Source organism: Helianthus annuus, chromosome 10 (genome assembly GCF_002127325.2).
Source record: "Helianthus annuus cultivar XRQ/B chromosome 10, HanXRQr2.0-SUNRISE, whole genome shotgun sequence".
In the NCBI taxonomy this organism is placed as follows: domain Eukaryota; kingdom Viridiplantae; phylum Streptophyta; class Magnoliopsida; order Asterales; family Asteraceae; genus Helianthus; species Helianthus annuus.
In genome coordinates, this window is record NC_035442.2 from 95,572,094 (window position 1) to 95,596,220 (window position 24,127).

The following is a 24,127-nucleotide window of genomic DNA, read 5'->3' on the forward strand; positions in this document are numbered from 1 at the left end:
ACGCTGCCTAGGTTTGCCAGTTTCGTCCAAAACTGTTTTCTTCATAACTACTTTGTTATAGCTCCGTTTTACTCACCGTTTTCACCCACGTACTCGTAATTCAACCCTCTATCATGCCATCTTTTAATATATTCGTTATAAATTCATTAACATTCCCCAAAACACATCCAATCTTAGTGATTAACCTGGTTTTGTTCATTTCACATCCCCGGTTGATCCCGTTCGCTCCCGGTGCTCCGTAAAGCTCCCAAATAGCTCATTAAACTCCGTAAGACCTGCAAAACACAAATCCCATTAAAAGTAGGCTATTCAAGATTAAAAACCACGTAAAAACATTTACTGAAACATTTACGAACACCGGTTTTAGACCACGTATCAAGGGACGCAGGGCATTACAGTCTCCCCTCCTTTAGGAGATTTCGTCCCCGAAATCTAAGAAGAAGACTGCTCGAAGAGTTACGGTTACTTGGTCTTTATCTCACTTTGAGTTCCCTAGTGAATTCAGCGCTACGCTTTCCTTCCCATCGAACCTTGACTATGGAAATTTTGTTGCACCTCAATTGCTTGACACGTCGATCCATGATTTCGACCGGTTTCTCCACAAAGTGTAAAGCTTCATTTATTTGCAAGTCTTCGAGAGAAACTTGCAGTTCCTCGTCGGCTAGGCATTTACGAAGATTAGATACGTGGAACACCAGATGTACGTTGTTTAGTTCCTGTGTCAGGTCGAGTCGGTACGCCACCTTGACAATACTTTCGAGTATCGTGAAAGGACTCACATAGCGAGGAGCGAGCTTTCCCTTTTTACCAAAACGAACTACTCCCTTCCAGGGTGATACCTTGAGAAGAACCCGATCTCCAACATCAAATTCCAGGGGCTTGCGCCGTTTATCAGCATAGCTCTTTTATCTGCTCCTAGCCTTGATCAAGTTATCACGGATCTGAAGAATCTTATCCGTTTTCTCTTGAATGATTTCAGGGCCAATAAGTTGCTTTTCACCAACCTCATGCCAGCTGAGAGGAGATCGGCACTTGCGACCATATAAAGTTTCGAAAGGAGCCATCTGAATACTGGAATGATAGTTGTTGTTGTACGAGAACTCAATCAATGGTAAATATACATCCCAGTTACCACCAAAGTCGACGACACAAGAACGGAGCATATCCTATAGGGTTTGAATAGTACGTTTGATCTGTTCATCCGTCTGAGGATGAAAGGCCGTACTAAGATTCAAATGAGAACCCATAGCGGACTGAAAGGTTTGCCAAAGACGTGAAGTGAAACGACCATCACCGTCAGAGATTATGTCGAGAGGTATGCCATGACGGCATATAATCTCATCGGTATAGATTCTAGAAAGCTTCTCCACTTTATAATCTTCGCGAATAGGAAGAAAGTGGGCAGATTTGGTCAAATGGTCAATGATCACCCAAATACTATCATGACCTGCGGGTGTACGGGGTAGTTTTGTTATAAAGTCCATAGCAATGCTATCCCATTTTAAACGGGAATTTCAGGTTATTCCAAGAGTCCTAAAGGACGTTGATGTTCAGCCTTCACCTTCGCACAAGTAAGGCACTTAGAGACGTATGCAACAATGTCCTTCTTCATACCAGGCCACCAATAAGTCATACGCAAATCATGGTACATCTTATCAGCGCCTGGATGAATAGAGTAACGGGATTAGTGGGCTTCGTTCATAATGAGCTCACGGAGATTATCACGATCCGGCACCCATATGCGATTGAGATAGTATTGAAGTACATTAGACTTGGTTTCAAGTTGATCCACAATAGCACCTCATATTTCAATAAATAGACTACCTTCATTAGTTGACGCTGAGCTTCACGGATACAAGTATGAAGATCACTAAAGATATGATAACAACGAATAGTATTAACATGAGTGTTACGACTAAGCGCGTCGGCCACGACATTCGCCTTGCCAGGATGATAACGAATCTCGCAGTCGTAGTCGTTAAGCAATTCCACCCAACGTCTCTGTCGCATGTTTAGTTCCTTTTGGTTAAAGATATGTTGAAGGCTCTTATGGTCAGTGAAAACCACACACTTAGTTCCATATAGGTAGTGTCGCCAGATCTTTAACGCAAATACAACTGCACCAAGCTCCAGATCGTGAGTAGTATAGTTTTTCTCATGTATTTTGAGTTGATGGGAGGCATAAGCAATAACCCTGTCCCGCTGCATGAGCACACAGCCCAAGCCACAGTTATAGGCATCATAGTATATCACGAAATCGTCATTTACATCAGGGAGGGTAAGTACAGGAGCGTTACACAGAAGAGTCTTAAGAGTCTGAAAAGATTCCTCTTGTTCGGGACCCCAAGCGAAAGGTTTCTCTTTCTGAGTCAAGGAAGTGAGAGGAACGACGATCTTAGAGAAGTCTGAGATGAATTGGTGGTAATAGCCGCCAATCCTAGGAAGGAACGGATTTCGGACGCAGATTTAGGCGTGCTCCAATTCTTCACAGCTTCGATTTTAGAAGGGTCAACATGAATACCCTGTTTACTAACAACGTGTCCTAGAAATTGCACTTCATCAATCCAAAACTCGCACTTAGAGAATTTAGCGTATAAGCGTTCACCACGTAACAGTTCAAGCATCAAGCGTAAATGGCGAGCATGATCACCTTTAGTTTTCGAATAAATAAGAATATCATCAATAAAGACTATCACAAAACGATAAAGGTAAGGTTTACAAACACGGTTCATAAGATCCATGAACACAGCGGGTGCATTGGTTGTTGGACCCAGTTTGGACTTAAAAACTTCTTTTCACGTAATATGGCAAGTGATTTCAACAAATGTGAAAGTAGTATGCGGAAATAGAAATTAGACTTTCAAGAAACAAGACCTATAGAATTTTCAAGTTTATATCACTTTGAAATAAAATGGTTTACAAGGTGATTGTAAGATTATTATCTATTACAAATGAATACTTGTGAATTCTGAGGTGAAAGGACAATGGAGTTTGTAGTATGTATTGAATGCTAAGCTTAACTCACTGTTCTTTGCTTGATGGGCGTTCTATTTATAGACGGCTTGGATACATGAATAAACATTTGTTTATACATGTATATGTCCTGCAAAAAGTAGCTTCTTGACATATTCATTGAATCCAATAATCAAGTTGCCTTTGTCATCATGATATCCAATAATGTCAAGTTGCTTTGGTTATTGTAGCAGGATAGAACTGATTTTTAGACAAGTGGGGTTTTATCAGAATTTCTGATAACCACTTCATCATAAATTCTGGTGAACAAATCATCAGAAAATCTGATGATCAGAATTGTCTGAAACTGATGATATTTCATCAGATCCATCAGAAAAACCTTCTCTGATAATCTTCTTCAGTTCTTGATCAACTTATGATTCTTTGAAGTAGATATTGTTCTTTTCAGTTGTCCTATCTGATCTTCTTCTTGTTGTTTTGATCTTCAGGACTCTTATCTTCTTCATAGATTAAGCTGAATTTTCAAGCTGAATTTGATTTTCTTCAATACTTACAAATAAAGTTTCCTAACATTGGTCAAATCAAAAGGCATAACCACGAACTCGTAGTGTCCATATCGAGTGCGAAACGCAGTTTTGGGTATATCATCTTCGAGAACACGGAGCTGATGATAACCAGATCGAAGGTCGATTTTCGAGAAACAGGACGCGCCTTGTAGTTAGTCAAATAGATCATCAATACAAGGGATAGGATAACGATTCTTAACGGTAAGCTTATTAAGTTCACGGTAGTCGATACACATAAGGAACGAACCATCTTTCTTCCTGACGAATAGCACAGGAGCACCCCACGGAGAGGTACTTGGACGAATGAATCCTTTGTCGAGTAATTCCTGATAATTCTTGCATCTCAGAGGGTGCAAGACGGTAAGGAGCCTTGGCGACAAGAGTCGCACCAGGTATAAAATCAATACGAAAATCAACAGATCTTGGAGGAGGAAGACCGGGAAGATCTTCAGGAAAGACATCAGGGAAATCACACACTACTTGAACGTCGCTTATGTTCTTTCCCTTGCCCTTTTGTTCCACCACGTGGGCCAAGAAGGAAAGGTTCTGTTTACGTAAGCACTTGTTTGCTTGAATGCATGACATCAACTTCAGTCCTCTAGAAGGTCGGTCTCCATAGACGTGTAAAATATCACCGGACGGAAGAGGTAGACGAACAAACTTATCATGACAAGCGATCTCGACATGGTTCTTACGCAACCAATCCATGCCGATTATGACATCAAAACTACCCAATTGCATGGGTATTAGATCGATAGTAAATACGTGGTCGTTAAGAGTCAAGGAACAACCACTGACAATAGAGTCAACTAGAATAGATTCACCATCGGCAATCTCAACCAAAAACGACTTAGGTTGCTTAGAGCGTGTACAGTTCAACAAAGATTCAAATTTGGACATAAAGCTTCTGTCGGCACCAGTATCAAATAGTATCAAAGCGTAAAGATTATTGACGAGAAACGTACCATTAACGACGTCATTGTCGTTACAAGCCTGGTTAGCATTAATGTTGAACGCTCGTCCACGAGCGGCTGGCTGTTGCTCCTGGCTTAGCTGGGGGCACTGATGGGTAGTCTGTAGGATGGCCCTTAAGTGCTATAAATGGTATTTTAATCCTACATTTAATCGAGTAATTGTCTAGAATTAGATGACTACATTTGCTTGTGTTTCAAGTACATTTGGGGCTTAAAAGTGTGGAAATGAAGCTTTGAATAGGCGCAACAGGATTGGAGATTGAAAGACGGAGAATAAATGAAAAAAATCAGTTATTGGAATTGAGAATTAAGAAGATAACATGATAGAGGATGAAACTTCGAGAACGTAGGCGAAAACGGTGAAGAAAACGGAGTTGAAACGAAAAAGTTATGCTGAAAACAAATTTTCCTGTTGAAGCCTACCATAGGCTACGGCAAGGGTCGTAGCTTACGGCGCCGACTGGCAATTTTTGACCACTGTAGCCCAGTTTTGACCCACCGTAGCACTTTCATGAGCGCCGTAGCCTACGACGGGTGCCGTAGGTTACGGCGCTGACCTGCGTAAATGTGTAACTCCCTCCTTTTAATTCGGTTTTATGATGTCCTTTCAAGTCCAATCATTCCCATTCGGTTAAAAAGCAGTCTAGAGGCGATTTTGGGTGTTCTAGCTTGGTTTTGAACATTTCTAAACAATTGTTTTTGGTATTTTGATTCATATGAACATGGATATGTGTATGATGATGATTTCCCAAGACATGAGTGGCTAATTTCGTTAGGGATCATCTCGAATGTAAGGTTTGCTTGTGACAATTATGTTTTTGGTCTTGAATTTCTGGAATAATAGACTTTGCATGTGTTGTTTAGTTTATTATGGTGCTTGATTGATAGTTTGTAAATTGTTAATGTGTTTTTGCTTATAATTCTAAACCATACGTTCTTGGTGCCGTTGGCAATCGAGATATCATGGGAGGGATTAAGGGTTAGATATATGTTAATTGAACATCGGGTAACAACCTCGCGTTCTAGGAATCCGAGTACTTAGTTCCTTTTCATCACAAACAATTGATCTTGCATGAGCTATGTCTATGTAGTTCTTTCCAGTTGAACATAAACATTACTTGTCACTTAAAACCTGAACCTCGGGATGATCACTATCTTCTTATTCTGTTTACAAACCAAATCCTTCTTTTGCAATTAAATTAGTTAATTTTAGTTTTCAAAACCAAACAACCAAATCTCTGAATATACTTTTGCAATTTAGTTTACTTTAGTCAATTTGGACATACATTTAGATAACGAACATTACACAAACTCCTTGTGTTCGATACCCACTTACCGCTAGCTATCTAGTAGTATTTGGATTAAATTTGAGTGAGACTTCGACCTCACGTCAGACACTGATTACGAAGATGAGTAGTATCTCCACACTTGTAGCATGCACGAACATCGTTGACTGGCCTAGGGTTCTGCTGAGGAGCTGGAAGAGCTGGTAGAGCTGCCTGAACTTGGTTAACTTGACGGCAGTAGGGAGTCGTGTGACCATAGCGATTGTAGTAGGTACACATGTGACAAGCAGAGGTAACAGGATGGTGGAAGTTGCAAGTTGCAAGTTGCACACTTAGGATGAGGCCCAGTGTATTGCCTTTTGATTTCAGGAGCAGGAGGGTTTGGAACAGCAGCAGCAGCAGGAGCAGTCTTAACTGCAGGGTTTGCAGCAGGAACAATCGCATTGCATCCTGAACCCTGAGATTTTCTCTTCTTATTTCTGCTGCCACTAGGCTGCTAGGTAACTTGGTTTGCTGACTTAGATGGAGCAGGAGTAGCAAATTGTTTGTCGCGGACACGGTTGTTGTTCAGGCTTGCTGCTAGACGATAAACTTCTTCAATAGTCTCCAGTTGGGCTGCTTCGATTGAATCACGCATTGCAGGAGGTAACCCATTGATATACTTGGTCATCATGCGCTTAGGAGTAGATACAAAGTGAGGAACGATTAAACTCAGTTGCTTGAAATGGGTAGTATAAGCCAGATTGTCATCACCAATCTGCTTGAGATGCCAAAACTCTTCCTCAAGCTTCAGTTGTTCATGGGGAGGGCAGAATTTGAGCATCATCAATTCTCGCACCTCGGTCCACGGAAGAGCATAGGCTTCTTCATTAGAGTGGATGTTTCTCTCATTTGACCACCACTCCAGAGCTCGGCCTTGAAACATTCCCGTTGCACTCCTAGTCTTTAAATGCTTCGGGCATTCGCTGTTAGTGAAAGTAACCTCGATGCTATCGAACCACTCAAGCATAGCAGTCACCCCATCACTGCCCGTGAAAGACTTAGGGTTGCAAGAGATAAAGTGTTTGTAGCTGAACCTGGTAGGCTTTAGCTTCTCGCCTTTCAATTCCATAGAGGAGGGAGGAGTGTTTGATCCTTGGATCTTAGAGACGATCTTTGGCATGACGCGAGCGATCTGGTCAGCCATGAAGGACATCATCTTTTCTGAGACTTCTCCCTGGATCTCTTGAGAGAGTCGGATAGCTTACAGGAAGACATCTAAAGATCCAGCAAAAGGATCGTATAAGTCTAGATCACAAGGTCTCACGGTATATATAGTTTCACACCTGATAGATTAAAGACTCAAGTTTCAACAAGTTTCACGTAGATTCCAAAAGATTCAACATCCGCAAACCCACAACTTTCGCATGGCACATTGTACGAAGGTTCGGCAACGTGTCAGAAACACTTATATATAGGAAGTACCAGCGGCGTATCCACCATGTTTTGGGCACATCACTTCCGCCTCGTATTCGGTGTCATGTTACGTGTCGCATTTTGCTAGACATAACAATACACTCATCATCATCACATACACGTAGTTTAACCAAATAGTTTCACATAGATTAGCGTTCAACATCCTCACCACAGTCCACAAAACAACGAATTCCCACATAGCACGTGTTACGAGAGTTCGACAACAGGATAGAAGCACTTATATATAGGAAGTACCAGCGGCGTATCCACCATGCTTCTATCATGCCACGCCCGTCTCATCGTCGGTGTCATGTTTCGCCAACCACAACATTAGACTCCATCATTTTCACATAGATCAGTCAAATAGTTTCAACAATTCCACCACGAGTCCGCAAAACTACGAACTTAACTTAGCACGTGGTACGAAAGTTCAGTAACATGCCAGAAACACTTATATATAGGAAGTACCAGCGGCGTATCCACCATGTTTCGGACATGTCACGTCCGTTTCGTCTTCGGTGCTAGGCTACGTTTCGTATTTGCCACTCACAATCACATACACACTAGAGTACACATAGATTACACAAGTAGTTTCTCATAGTTTAGAGTTCAAAATTCTCATCACCGGTCTGCAAAACACTAGATTTCGCATAACATGTGGTACGAAAGTTGGTAACATGTTGAAAATGTCAAACCCCGAATATCATAGCATTGGCGTGACTGGACTGGAGCGGAAACAAATAAGCTAAGTCTTTTAGAAATTTGAACGCCACTAAGTACTCGTATCTCCAATGGTTCTCCTATTCCAACCGTGCCATAATTTCCGAAAAGTAACCTGAGAAAGAAACATGCGAAAAATCAACATAAAGTTGAGCGAGTTCATAGTTTGTTTGTAAAAGATTTGAAGTAAATCTTTTTGAATAACCGGTTTTTGAAATATTGTTGAGAAAACGAATTTAAAATCATTTTCTTGTCATGTTGTATGGAAACTTTGTATGAAAACATGGTATGTATCTTGTATCAATCAAGTATTTCTGTATGTATCTTGGTTGTTAATGGGTTGCATGGCCATTAACATGTGACACGACATAGGAAGCAACCAAACCATAGGCATTTTTCTAGTTGTCGATTCACGACTGAGAGATTTAATATATATAAATATTTATATAAAAAATATATAAATATATCGATAAGATCGCTCGTCATCCCGAGAAGTCGTATGTGTATGTGACGAGTGTTTTTATGAAAACAAACTCGTATTACGTATCGCGTCTTGTAGGATACTCGTCGAAAGATATGTGTACGCCGTTTAGGCGTATAAAATAAATATTGAAAAGTTATATTTGCTTTACAAAAGAATCGTTGAGTTGAGTTTGAAAGTAAATATATAACTATATTTATTTTCATAAAGAGGAGTCCTGTTGTTTGTCGTTTGAAAATAAATATAAACTATATTTATTTTTTTATGAAATGGTTTCGTATTGTTTGACATTTGAAATAATTGTTGAAAATAATTAAAGGATTGAAATTATTATATCACGTTGTATTTTATAAAAGCATTGTCAAAGAGAGTAACCAAATTGTCGTTTTCGTGACGTTGTGAAGTGTAGTCGATATTTGTATTTGTTTTACTAAAAAGGTTATTCGAATCTGATGTTTTGTTTCATAATAAAAACGGGTTATTTTTACGGATTTTCTCGAAAAACGGGCAGAGTTTCCTCTGTTTTTGGACGGCCCTGACAACTAAAGTGTCGTTATTTTGTCAAAATTCAAACAATAATCAATCATTAATATAAAAACGACAAAGTATGAGATAAACACTAATTTAATTCTGTTCGAGCTCGTTCACATGAGACGTTAAAACTATATAAAAATGTAAATACTAATCGCGTCGTTAAACTATTTACCAAAACTCGCGTTGAGGCGTTGACCAAGTCAACTGAGTTGACTCAGGTTGACTGAGTTTGACCGAGTCGACTCAGTGAGTTGACCAAGTTTGACCGAGTCGACTCGCTGAGTTGACCGAGTGAATCTGACCCGTCCGAAAATCTGAACCGAAGCTTCTCTTTGACTGTTTGTTGACCCGAAACGAACCATTGACTTTGTTCGACCAGCTTTGACCCGAACACCGAACTTGAATATGCTGAACCAACCCAAGATCTGACTCGTCGAACCGATCCCGAACCTGAACCGCGGTTGACCAGTTTTGACTGAGACCCGAACTGTTGACTGTGACCAGTTTGGACCGACAAATCGAAGCTGAAATCAGAACCTGAGCCCCGGAGAACAAATTTGACTCGGACTTGCCACCATCGTCGCTAACTCCGGCGACCACCTGCTGTCGTCAGCCCATCATCATCAACATCGTAACTCATCGTCATCATCCTCAACATCGGCGATAATCGCCGAGAGTCACCGCCTCCCTCCTCCGCATCTCTCTCGGTCTCTCTCTCTGCTCGTTTTTGACGCCGCACCACCACCGGATGGTGGTGGTGGTGATTGTTTCCGGAATCGTAAAAAAAGAAGGGGGTGGGGGCTGGTTGAAGACGAGCAGGGGAGGGGGTGTGCGCTAAAAAAAACTTCGCCGGAAATCACCACCGCCGCCAGTTCCGCCTGAATTTCGCTGGAGAGTGAGAGAGATAACGATGAGTGTGTGTGTTATGAATGTTCTGATCTTCATTTGAGTGTGTGTTTTTGATTGTATATGTATAGATCGAGAGATGGTGTTGAAGACGAGGTCTGCACATTTGTTTCGTTTGTGTGTATATGCATATACTAGACAAGAGAGAGATGGCAGGTTTTTGTAAGTTGTGTGCTTCAATATTCAAGGGGTAGACCCCTTTTATAGTTGTTTATAAAATCTTTTGTAATCTTGAGGAGATTTTATAGAGATTTTTGGAAGATTTTATAAAGATTTACTATAGATTTTGCAAGATTTTGTGTGGATTTTGTAAACATCTCATAAGATCTCGAAATGATCTAATTATTATATGTAGGTTTAGGCTTGTGGGTTTTGGGCTTGGGCCAGGGCCCACAAGCCCATCTCATGCGCATGTGGCCCGTAATTCTTACGAGACCCGTTTTTAAACCGAAATCACCGAAGTCTAGTAAAATAATATTTCAGAGTTAAAAACGTGTAAAAATAATGTCGGTATCTGTCGTAGTCGCGTTCGTGCGTCGATAACGGTAATATTCGCGTAAAAATTACATCGTTGCCGTCTTTAATCCGTTTTTCGAGCCGGTTTCAACTACGATTGCTAAAATTTAATTACGAAGCTAGAGTATATTGTAAAAACTTAATATTTCTCGACGTTGTCAGTATCTTGTATGGTATCAGTTCGTTGTCACGTAATATTCAGTAGGTTTCTCTGTAAACCACCGTTTGCGCACTGTAAAGTCGTATAGACGTTCCTAGGCACTCCAAATGCCTAATTAAGTTAATTTGCGTCGTAAACACTATTTAATGTCACGTAAATCGCCTGTTAATCCCGTAATTAAGGGCGTAAATTACCGGTTGTCACATTCTCCCCCTGTTAATAAAATTCCGTCCTCGAAATTTAGACTACGTCAACTCCTTAGAGTTACGTTATATGTAAGTAAATACGAATAATGTCAAAGGAAACGAGGCATACTGATACAGTCACTAGTGTGACCAAGTTAACAGGGGTCCAATAAAAGAGGAATTTCGACCAATGGAATTCCAAATAGACGTTTACAATATGCAAATGAATGTTAGAAACAATTACATTCGCTGGGAGAAGCTTAGAATCAACAAGCCCAAACGAAATAGTTTTGCATGAAAAGCTCTATCATGATCAGCCCAAGCTGCAAGTTCTACCGACGCCACAAGGTGTAGTAGTGATAAAAAATAATTCAATAATAGTGGTGATCAAACAAGTATCACCTGTGTTTGAAGTCAAATGAAAGTGCAATAATAAATCGAAGCGGATTTAATCTAGATCAATAAATAGATAATTAAATCTGTGCATGAGATTAGCGCAAACTTCAACTTAGTGAAACGCCACCACAAGGCGTCGAAGTTATCAAATGACTTAATGGAGTCGTAGACCAAACAAATCTACTTAGACTCAGAACAATGAAACGCTTGTTAAAACGATTTTGGATATGATGTTTTCAATACATCATACGGTGTCTTGAATTGAATATGTGTAATGAACAAGTTCAAACAATTGAATTTGACTTCGGCGCAAGCCGACAATAAATACATGTATCAACAAGAAAACTTTCGGCATGGCCACAAAGGAAAACCATGTATGTAACTTGAAAAGAAAAGAAATTTCAAGAAAATGTGTTGACTTGATAACGAAGAAGCCAACAATTACAATAATGCGGGTCATTCGAATCACAAATCAATAATTAGTAATTAGATTTAGCGAAATAATATTTGAACTTTGATGAGACGCTTATTCGAAACGAAACCACATGCGTAACAAACGATGCATGCGTAACATAGGGGTTTTCAAGAAACGAAGCAAATGAGTATTCACTATAATGAAAAAAATGTTCATGATACAATGACCGTTAAGAGGAGTAGAGATGTAAAGATCTACTCACTAGATGCAAAAGTCGGAATTTCAACAAGGAAATTTAAGGACTTTACCTGGGGTTTCATGTGACGACCAGTTGTTAGGTGACATTACCATGGAATGTCAAACATATCGTATTCGTCGTTAATGAGTTAGGGGGAATGCGGAGACGTACGTCTTCTCCTTAGCATGACTCGTGCCGTTCGCAGGATCACGTGACAAGTTGCCACTTCCTCGAAAGTCGTATGTGACGTACTTCAACCTCTGTTGATGTATAGCTTAAGTTTCACGTATATCTGTGCACTAGTGTTTCGTTATGCGTAGGTTACCTGCTCGGGAAGTTAAAATATCATAGATAATAGTGTGTGCCCGAGTTTATATTCGCGGTTCCTATGTGATGACCTTTAATGAACTTCAACATAAGTTTCTGAAGGTCTTAAATGCATGTTTCCTAAACTCTCAGAGTTTTGTGTACTGTATGCGTCTGTTTTGTGTATTGTGTATAAAACACCACTTTAGCGTATGTTTGAAAACAAAATTTTGACTGTTTGTTTTTAGGCAACGGTTGGAGACCATATTCGAGTACTATGCGTTCTGTATGCATTCATGTTTTAATATTCTAGTTCCCAGAGGATAGTGAGGTTAGAGCCTAGGTATCTTTACAGAAAACCCTATTCGCTGTAACATATAGCTCTGATACCAATCTGTCACACCCCGAATATCAGAGCAGATGGGTGACTGGACCGGTATCTTCATTGCACAGCGGAAGCAAATAAGCTAAGTCTTTTAGAAATTTGAACGCCACTAAGTACTCGTATCTCCAATGGTTCTCTTATTCCAACCGTGCCATAATTTCCGAAAAGTAACCTAAGAAAGAAACATGCGAAAAATCAACATAAAGTTGAGCGAGTTCATAGTTTGTTTGTAAAAGATTTGAAGTAAATCTTTTTGAATAACCGGTTTTTGAAATATTGTTGAGAAAACAAATTTAAAATAATTTTCTTGTCATGTTGTATGGAAACTTTGTATAAAAACATGGTATGTATCTTGTATCAATCAAGTATTTCTGTATGTATCTAGGTTGTTAATGGGTTGCAAGGCCATTAACATGTGACACGACATAGGAAGCAACCAAACCATAGGCATTTTTCTAGTTGTAGACACAAAAGCACTACTCGGTACTAGTTTTCACCAAGAGTATGGCTGCCAGGACACCCGTTAGATCTAACCTTTTGTTCTGCGGTCTAAGTATGTACACGATTAATGGTGCTTATGGTACCCTATTCGTGACACGATTTCTCGTATCATTCCTTAAAACGCATCACACTTGGTACTAGTTATCACCAAGAGTGTTTCTTGATTTTGTATCATCATACCATAACTCTTGTATTTTTCCCAAATTTAAAAGTATTCTTGTGGTACTAACCTCGTACAAATAAAGTATTCTTGTGTAAATAAAGTATTCTTGTGTAAATAAAGTATTCTTGTGGTATGAACCAAATAAAGTATTCTTGTGTACGAATCTCGTACAAATAAAGTATTCTTGTATGCTTTGCAAAAAGTGCATGTCTTTCCACCCCGACAACATTTTAAAAAAATGTAAAACCGTAAAACAGTGGGGTTATGAACTCACCTGAATATTCCTGTGCAAAGCTAGCTATATACGACTTCGTGATGTCGTTTCCAAGACTTGACTTGCTAGCGTGCATTCTACAATATTCCTAACACGGAATATCTTATAAGTTTCTAAATAAACGCAGTAACTAAACCACGTGTCACCGAGCTCTACCGAATCGTTAATTGGACGATTCGAGGGTAAATTATGAACTTGATGAAAACGAGTAAGTTGTAGTTAGTTCGCTTATCGTCGGCAATAATTTAATAAGTCTAGTAAAGACTTAGTTTATCGAGAGATTTAATATATATATATATATATAAATATTTATATAAAAAAATATATAAATATATCGATAAGATCGCTCGTCGTCCCGAGAAGTCGTATGTGTATGTGACGAGTATTTTTATGAAAACAAACTCGTATTACGTATCGCGTCTTGTAGGATACTCGTAGAAAGATATGTGTACGCCGTTTAGGCGTATAAAATAAATATTGAAAAGTTATATTTGCTTTACAAAAGAATCGTTGAGTTGCGTTTGAAAGTAAATACATAACTATATTTATTTTCATAAAGAAGAGTCGTGTTGTTTGTCGTTTGAAAATAAATATAAACTATATTTTGTTTTCTTATGAAATGATTTCGTATTGTTCGACATTTGAAATAATTGTTGAAAATAGTTAAAGGATTGAAATTATTATATCACGTTGTATTTTATAAAAGCATTGTCAAAGAGAGTAACCAAATTGTCGTTTTCGTGACGTTGTGAAGTGTTGTCGATATTTGTATTTGTTTTACTAAAAAGGTTATTCGAATCCGATGTTTTGTTTCATACTAAAAACGCGTTATTTTTACGGATTTTCTCGAAAAACGGGCAGAGTTTCCTCTGTTTTTGGACGGCCCTGACCACTAAAGTGTCGTTATTTTGTCAAAATTCAAACAATAATCAATCATTAATATAAAAACGACAAAGTACGAGATAAACACTAATTTAATTCGGTTCGAGCTCGTTCACGTGAGACGTTAAAACTATATAAAAATGTAAATACTAATCGCGACGTTAAACTATTTACCAGAACTCGCGTCGAGGCGTTGACCAAGTCAACTGAGTTGACTCAGGTTGACTGAGTTTGATCGAGTCGACTCAGTGAGTTGACCAAGTTTGACCGAGTCGACTCGCTGAGTTGATCGAGTGAATCTGACCCGTCCCAAAATCTGAACCGAAGCTTCTCTTTGACTGTTTGTTGACCCGAAACGAACCATTGACTTTGTTCGACCAGCTTTGACCCGAACACCGAACTTGAATATGTTGAACCAACCCAAGATCTGACTCGTCGAACCGATCCCGAACCTGAACCACGGTTGACCAGTTTTGACTGAGACCCGAACTGCTGACTGTGACCAGTTTGGACCGACAAATCGAAGCTGAAATCAGAACCCGAGCCCCGGAGAACAAATTTGACTCGTATTTGCCACCATCGTCGCTAACTCCGGCAACCACCTGCTATCGTCGGCCCATCATCATCAAGATCGTAACTCATCGTCATCATCCTCAACATCGCAACAATCGCCGAGAGTCACTGCCTACCTCCTCCGCATCTCTCTCGGTCTCTCTCTCTGCTCGTTTTTACGCCGCACCACCACCGGATGGTGGTGGTGGTGATTGTTTCCGGAATCGTAAAAAAAGAAGGGGGTGGGGGCTGGTTGAAGACGAGCAGGGGAGGGGGTGTGCGCTAAAAAAAACTTCGACGGAAATCACCACCGCCACCACCGTTTCCACCTGAATTTCGCCGGAGAGTGAGAGAGATAATGTAACACCTCGAAATTTTGTGTCCAATAATGTGTTAACACGTGTCATTAGTTTACACGTGGCATTAGATAATAAATAAAGGACTAAAGTTGACAAACCTTGAAAGTATGTAAATTCGAGGGTTATAAATGTCAACGAAGGGTAAATATACTGTATAGTAACCCTAAACGATGCTCGTACTTTCAAGCGAATAAATCATGGATCGTACGGAGCGAAACGCGGAAGAAAGTGAGAGATTACAAAGCTACAGGGGTTAACTGTGTCAACATGTTTAATTATACCTCTGAGTGACCCTCTGACGAACCTGAGGCCTTGTAACAGTAAAATACGCTCACTAGAATGTACTATATAAATTTCACGAAGTTCCGTTTTAAAACGAGAAAGTTATGATCAAATTCGTACGGGAGGGACTAAAAGCGTCAACAATAAAAGTTAAGGCTTTTCGGATAATAATTAACCTAACCGGGGACTTAACAGCACGGGTAAAAGGCACGAGGCCCTTAACGGTAAATAATCGAGGGCCAAATCGCAAAGTTACCCCTTCAAAACCGAAAGGTTAGGTTATTTATTACCAAAGATTTGGTTAATGATTACAAAAGATTTAGAAATCTTGAAAATCAAGTCTAATGCGGGCCGCGTTAAGGTTATGCAGGCGGCCCGCGTACAAGTTGCCTGATCTCTCATGCGGGCCGCGTGAAAGTCCCAGATGCAGAAACTTTGGACAGATTCAATGATTTAGCTTGTGAACGAACTTGTGAGCATTAATTGAAGCATGGGCGCCCTCTACTTGCCCCCTAGCACCAAGGGCCACCTGCTGATCATCCATGACTCAATGTAGGGTGAGTTGTGATGATCCTAAGCCTCATTTTTCACTATAAAAGCCAATGCATTGTGCACAATTGAATCACACCTCAAAACCTGCCTTCTGATCATTCTTGGAGCTCTCAAGCATTCCTCTATCATTCTAAGTCGTGCACCAAGCTTCTGTAAGTTGCCTAACCCTTTGTGGTTTCGTTTTTCCATAGTTTTAGCCTAAAAGTCAGTCCGTTGTAACTAACGGTTGACTTTGCGATAAATCACGAATGGTCCAGTGGTTTGTCGAGTCAAAGATAGTTATATGATGGTAATCATGTGGGCACCCTCTGATTCCCACTCTAACTAGATCAAATGTCGAGTCAAACGTGCTTAGAAAAAGTCAACAAAAATGTCATTTTGCGATTTCTTGCATAATCTGTAATGTAGATGATATGTGACCTGTTTGAACACTTATAAAACATAATAATAAGTATATAAACTAGTCTAAGCTTGTTTGATCCGACCATTTTCTGTTTAGACCCGGTTCGGAGCCGAAAGTCGCAAAAGTTTGACTTTTGCATTGACTTCAGTTCTGACCCGTTAAAGTTTGATTTAGATATGCCTTAGGACTCTCTTAGGACCAGGTTACATGATGGTATAACCCTCTGTGACCGGTTCGTCGTTTGTCCGAGTCTTTTACACATTTCCGTTAAATGCTTAAAAGTTGACCGTAACGCCCTTTTTAATTTAAAACGAGAATTTCGGACACGTGAAAGGATCATGACCTTGGTTACTGATTTCTAAGCATGTCCCTAAAATTTCATGTCAATCCGAGGTCCAGAATAGGAGTTATGCTAAATAGCGCAAATTGCGAAACTTTAGTAAATAAATAGCGCAATTAGCATAACGCCTATCTAAACCCGGATTTCGACACCAAACCTTTTACTCACTGTTGTAAAATAATATTTTGGGATTTTTAAAGATTTTTAATTATTTTTAACCTGCTCATAACCTGCGATTATGGCAACGGTTCGGTAAATACCGAATATGCCATTTTCGGCCATAACTTGAGTTCTACAAGGTCTTTTGACCCGATTCCAGTTGCTACTGATTTTAAATAATAAATAAAGTATTTTAGACTTTATAAACTGTTCGGGAAACTCAGATTCCCTGTAGAACTCTAAAACCTCTTTTATAATCTTTAAAAAGACCAAAATACCCCTACGGGGCATAATATGAACTTAAACTCGTTACGGGCATTACGGAAGGTATCCTACTGATACCACAACCTCTTTAAGGCATATTGACTTAGGAAATCAGTGTAGGACTCTTACGGTTACCCGTTACGCCTTTTGCGCGCACGGTTCGGCTTATGTAACTAGTTTACATAAATTAGCCGAAACGGGTCAAACCATATTGTTTTGACCCCAAAATCCAGAGTATGATTATTATACCCATATAAAACAAGTCTTCAAACTTGTTGGTTCAAAATCACACTCCATTCACGGTTTTCGCCTTTCACGCGATTAAACCGTAACTATCCTTTGAAACCGACCGGTCTAAGCTACGGCAAATATAAAGACCCGTTAGGATTCTAATAGGTTATTTTAAACCTTCGTTCCAGAATAGGAAACCAGTAAAAGCTATCTGTGATTTATTCAATTAAGGATTATACTTGCAAAGGTAAATACTTTTAACTTATTTTCCGTTATACGGGCTTGGGTTACGGTATTTAAAATACCGCTTGGTCGGGTAATTGACCCCAACTCATTAGTAGTTGGGTATTATCAATGTGACCCATTTAAAAACTTGTTTTGTTGGCTTCACGCCTTTGGGGGCTTAATGACCATGTCCCGGATATCCTTGGCAGCATTTACGAATGGCCACGACCTTGACATCCCGGTGTAGGCGTACACCCGACATTATGTCTATGACTATAAAAGTGTAGCCGTTGGTTACCCGCCACGGTTTTATACTATGTGGTGTGTCTATTAAACTTTAACCCGATACGACTCGGGCGACCGAACGCATAGTAACATGTAATTCTTTACAAGATTTGATTATAAATTATCCCAAGTTATAAAGAGTTTGTGCCTTGAGCATTTAAACCAATTTTATCAAACATTTTACAAAAGTGTCAGTTGAATGTATTTACCAGTGTAAATTGACGTATTTTCCCCAAAAAGACTAAATGCAGGTACTATGCGAAATTGGCTGGGATTTCTCCTTAGCATCATTAGAAGTGTAACGCCTCGCTTTTTAAAACTTACTTTAATTAGAAAGATTATTCTTGTACCTATTTCGGGAAACTTACATCCGTATCGTATTCATATTTCGCTTCCGTTTTCGTGATTTGTGAATTCGATTGTAATAAAATTAAGTATTTCATACAAATTATACCTTGTTTATTTATTCATGCTTGTTCATTTAAAATCTGTTTATACATTTGATGCATACATCTATTCAATACATGTTCGTGCTTCTCGTAAAGAAATACATGACCTTAGACGCTTCTTTCATACAAACGCTTGATTCTACGTTCACGATACACAACCTATACTTATTTAATTTCATGTTTTATAAATTAAACATTAACATATATATATATATATATATATATATATATAATAAATTAACTAACATTAGTATTATATAATATATATTCAAACAAAAAAAATGTCACAACATGACAAAGGCCTTGTGGCCAATCAAGATCCTCAACCTAAAATTTACGCCTGGACCAGTCTTAGTTTTGAGCTCCATTTCTAAATATTTAATTGTTATGAACATATATCAAATAAATTAGTAATAATTATATAATATGCTAAAATGAGGTGAATGAGTGAAATATATCAAGCTAGCCGAGCCAGCAGTCTCACGCGCCAAAAGGAATTGGCTGGACAGCCATTAAACCTTTTTTTTATATATTTTATTTATTCATTTATCATCTATTATTGCTCCATCTTCCCAACTAATTACAATTAATACACCCTTTAACACTAACACTAACCCTAATCCCATTTTAGAGAAACAGCCGCACACCTCTCTTTTATTTTCTCCTCCCTGCGGTGACAACTCCGGCGCCGTTCCCACTGTCTGAACACGCACCCAAATCCCTCATCTCCCTCTCGGTTCAACTGCAACCATAGTCACACAAATACACGGCCAAACAACCCCTCCTTCTTTCCTCTCGTCTCTTCTCAGGCACACAACCAGGAGAGCCGGCCGAGCTCCGGCCAACGATGAACCAGCAAAGTCGGCGAAGGCAAGAGCTGGGCGTTTTCCCGGCGTTCCGACGATTTCCTCCGACGACAGAGCCGCCGTTAGCGGCGACAGTAGTGGATATGAACGGCGGATGAACAGCGCCCGAAGTTCGTAAACGGGGAACTCAACCATCTCGTACTCGGTATACCTTCTCTGTTGTTAATCTCTTTTTTTTTGTTTTCATAACTATAACCTCAAAAGATGAACCTTCCTCCTGTATTTGGGAATCACCTACTGTTCGTAGGTTTTTTTTTTTAAAAAAAAGAGAGAAGATGAACCTTCTATTTTCATAATTCCAACACAAATTTATTTATATATATTTATAATAAAATACATTGTAAGGACAACTAGATGGAAAGATAGGTAATTTTAAGATGGCAGTTGAAGTCACAATGTATATATACACACAGAAAGGGTTGTTGATTTGGTTAAATGACATAGAAACCAATATATGTTTTGTTAAATAAAATGTTGGTTAAATTGTTCTCTTAAATCCATTTGTCATATTAACTTTAACATGGATCTGTTTAGAGTTACTTATACTTTTTTTTTTCTAAGTTAATTAGTCTTATAATTGTACAAATACTAGAGATGGTTCTCACGCTAGGAAATATGTTGGGCCATGAAATCATATTTAACAAATTTCTCCTACAAAACGAACGATAAGATTATAGCTTCTTTTATATAAATGGATCTATAAACTTTATTTTATAAAATACATATTTTTAGTTGAACTGTCGTCAAAGTCTTTGGCAGTTTAAATGACGGTAACTATCACTATTAAATAGGAAATGTAATTTTACTAAAAAGTTAATCATACGAAAATTAAATGAGTTTTAACCAAAATAATATTAATTACAAAAAGTCCCCAAATCTAAGAGCCTGAATCACTAGTCTTGTTTTCATCGTTCCACTCGTTTAGTATTTTGGTCATTTTATTTTAGGGTGATTTGCTACTTTTTGGATTCCTCCATCCTTACTCGTGCGTTATTTCCAAGAAATCTCCTTACGCAGCCACTGTGAGTATACTCGATCCCTTTTTCCCCTTTACACTTTGGGATGCAACATGTATAATTATGCAAACATCTTTAAACTAAACTAAACATACTCAATCCTTGTACAAACATGAAACTAATGTGCTTTACTTATGATTCTTGTATGCTCTATTTGAACGATTTGGAACGTATATGCTCATTAACTTTGCTAGCCCACCTTAACAATTATAGCGCTATAGGATTTACGCACCGCCCGTTAAACTTGGGGTATTGTTAAGTTAAACATTTACCATCCCGCTATCAATTGGGATTAGGCTATTTTATGCATTGGATTCTTGGGTTTGATCATAGTGTATGCCAAAATTGCATACTAGTAATTCACATATTATGAATCATGTTGGATTTGAGCCTTTTATTCTATTATGCTATGTAAACAAACTTGTATACTCGCCTTTGCTTTTGCATTGAACTCTATTTTAATACATGTTGCAGGTTAAGTATTGAGATGATATCCAAGACGAAACAAGATTTAGGGTGGACTAGATACACACCTAGATTAATCTATCTTTTATTGTTATGTTATTTTATGAAACAATGTTGTTATTTCCATTTTGAATCTTGTATGACATTAGTATTGAAATGAAATTTGAATTTAATTAAATATTGTCACATAGTGTTATGAAGTCTCTAGCAATCTATACACACTTCGTCTCATCCCGATGTTTCCGCCATCGGTTGGGGTGTGACAAGAAGTCTCGCAAGCTTAAGATGCCTGAAGTCTGTTGAACAATACTTTTGTTATTTTTATTGATCTCCTGTGGATTATTATCTCAACAATGGTGATACATTGATATTACACTTAATGTTGAAATATATTATCTTTATGCTTCCGCTGTGCATTCATATATATTGTGTGGTTTGACTATAATGTTGCCAACTACGTCACGGTAATCCCCCACCGGGCCCACCGGTGAGACACGTGGAAGTCGAGGTGTGACAGGTTGGTATCAGAGCCAACACTGAGTGAATTAAACACTAGCCTTTGTGTTTAATCTCAGTTACACAATTGCACATACTTGAGTCTAGCCAAGAACATAGGACAAATTCGAATTGTTATTCCAAGTTTGTCTTTTTATTGCTTATTGTTATTTAAAGTTTTGAAAGCAGGAAATATGCCACCTGCAATCAGACGAGGAAGAGGAGGAAGAGGCAGAGGAACGATCATTACTCACAATGATCACGAAGCTGGACCTTCGAACACGCGAGCTCCTTCCAGTACAAGAAGTGAGGAACCACAGAGACAAAGAAGAAACCTTTTTGAACCTGCGAGACATTCTACCTCGCACAGCTCAACACCCTCATACCGCCATTCATTTGGACCAGATTCGGAAAATAATCCCAATAACCCTCAACCATCCTTTTTACCTCTACAGCGATCTGCTTCGCACCGATCTTACGGCGATCCATCACCTTTCTTCGTAGGACAGTTTAACCCGGTGGATTATGTCCAAGAGCCAATAGGGTATAACCCTCTAGGACCAGAGGATCAATTTTCTGAAGATAATGTAGTGGATATGGACGAGGATACAGACCCCGTCGAGCCTGCAAGGGGAAGTCCCAATCATCCAATCGAGATCTCTGATTGGTCATTGTAACACCCTAAATATCTTGACAGAATTTAACTAAATATTTCATACAACTTTACAAAAATCAGAATTTCAAAAGCTTTTCGTGTTTTAAACCATACACACTAGTGAAAATTCCAAGCATATCGAAGATAGTGCATAATTCATTTAAAGTCAACCCCTACTAGTCAACTAACAACTAGTTTAAAGGATTCAAAACACTATTAACAAAAGTATTTACGACATGTTTAAAGTTTAGACAAGATTATATTCAGTGCGGAAGCTCCAAAATGCGTGTTCGGTTCTTGACAAAGTGCTTGATCACCATCCGGGAGAAATTTATCCATACCTAGAGTCAAACACTAAAACCATTAGTTTTGACATTAATATATTATGTATAAACAGGTTCTAGCAACACAAGGTAACAACAAAATATAATTTTTTGTTTTGGGTTTCACCGTAAATTACGGTATCACCGTAAGTTACGGTGGACCTGGAATGTTTATGGTCCTGCCGTAAAACAGGAGCGACATACCGTAACACCTTTGATGTCCACCGTAAATTACGGTGGGACCGTAATTTACGGTGGGTTCTGCACATTTGCCCCTTGACTATTTTTCAACTTTAGAATATCATAACTTTTTACCCATTGATCCGATTTAACCGATTCTTCATCCTATGAGTCCGTAATAAGACTTCGGATTTAACCATGTAAATTTTACATTGCGGAAACCGAGATACCCACAATCGGTTCACAATTTCCTTATTTCCATTATTCAACCCATTAGTGTGAGTGCATAGCACCTCTTTTCATTCTTAAAACCCTTTTAAACATATTTACCCAATTACCCGGGCTCACATACTTGGTGTTTTCACGCCAATTCCATGGCTTTGCAATTCCTCTAGGGCTATTACTTGATTATTCGGAATTCAAGCATTCCGTTTCAAACAACCCTTTTTCCTTTAACATTATTGTTTGACCCATATCCCGGGTTCTTATACTTAGATTGATATCACCAAATCATTAGTGTGGTACAATTTATCATTTAACAAGGTATAAGACCTTCAAGTCTCTACTCTCGTGACTCTTTTGCAAACATCATTTTGACCCGTTTTGCTAATTAGTGAAAACCATCACTTCATTGACTGACCCAACTAAATACCAAGTTCTTATTTTGACCCGTTTGATAGTCGAGTGTACTTCGTCACTTAAACGACACATCAAACGCATCCTTTACACTACAACATCAATTACATATCAAACTAAAGCATTTAAACATAATTTGACGAGACTAAAGTCACGTACCTTTAAAGCGCACCTTTTCTGCGGGTATCACTTCCGGCGTGTCCACTTGACGTTCCGGATTCTTTGCCTAAAGAGTTCAATTTATAACAAAAATTAGAACCCTTTCATAAGCTTTAACGCATCATTTCTTAACATATTCAAATCTGCGTTTTGCCCAACTTTTAACATTTTACCCTCTTTTAGGCATTTTATCGAACACCTAACGGGTCAGATTTTTATATGATCTAAACCAAGTTCATGACTCGAGTTTATCACCAAAATTAACTTCAATTTGACTACATGTCTATATCTTAATCATTAACGACTTAGAGTTTTCCTCATAATTTCAGTTTACACTAGAACAAGAGTTTTAATCCTAGTGTTCATCAAGTTTTACTAACATGCTAATCACCCACTATGGTGATTTTGATCTATACAATTATCATGCAAGAATTTGACAAGAAATTATCTAGGGTTTGTCCCTAAACCTTACATTACTTCCAATTTCATGTTTACTACACATAATCAAGCTCTACATTCGATTTTTGATCACATACATGAACTTTGAATCGAATGAGAATGACCTAATTCAACATACCTTAGGATCCCTTTGACAAGGTGATCACGATTCTGTGCTTGAATTTGGATTTCTAACTGATTTGAGGCTTCAATTTGTGATTTTCTTGCAAATTAGGGTTTGGGTGAAGAAACCCCTTGTCGCCCCTGCTTGTTGATCGACCAGACACCTCTTGAATGGGGTGTTTGGTTGGTTTTTACTACTTTAGTAATTCAAGTTCTGATTTTTACAAGATTGGTCCCTCCATTTATTTAACATAACAAATTGTGTTGTTTTAACCTCATTGTAGGCTAATGCTAGACATGTTAGCTAACCAAGTTACTACACTTCTAGATGGGTATTTCCTCATTTATTTAAAC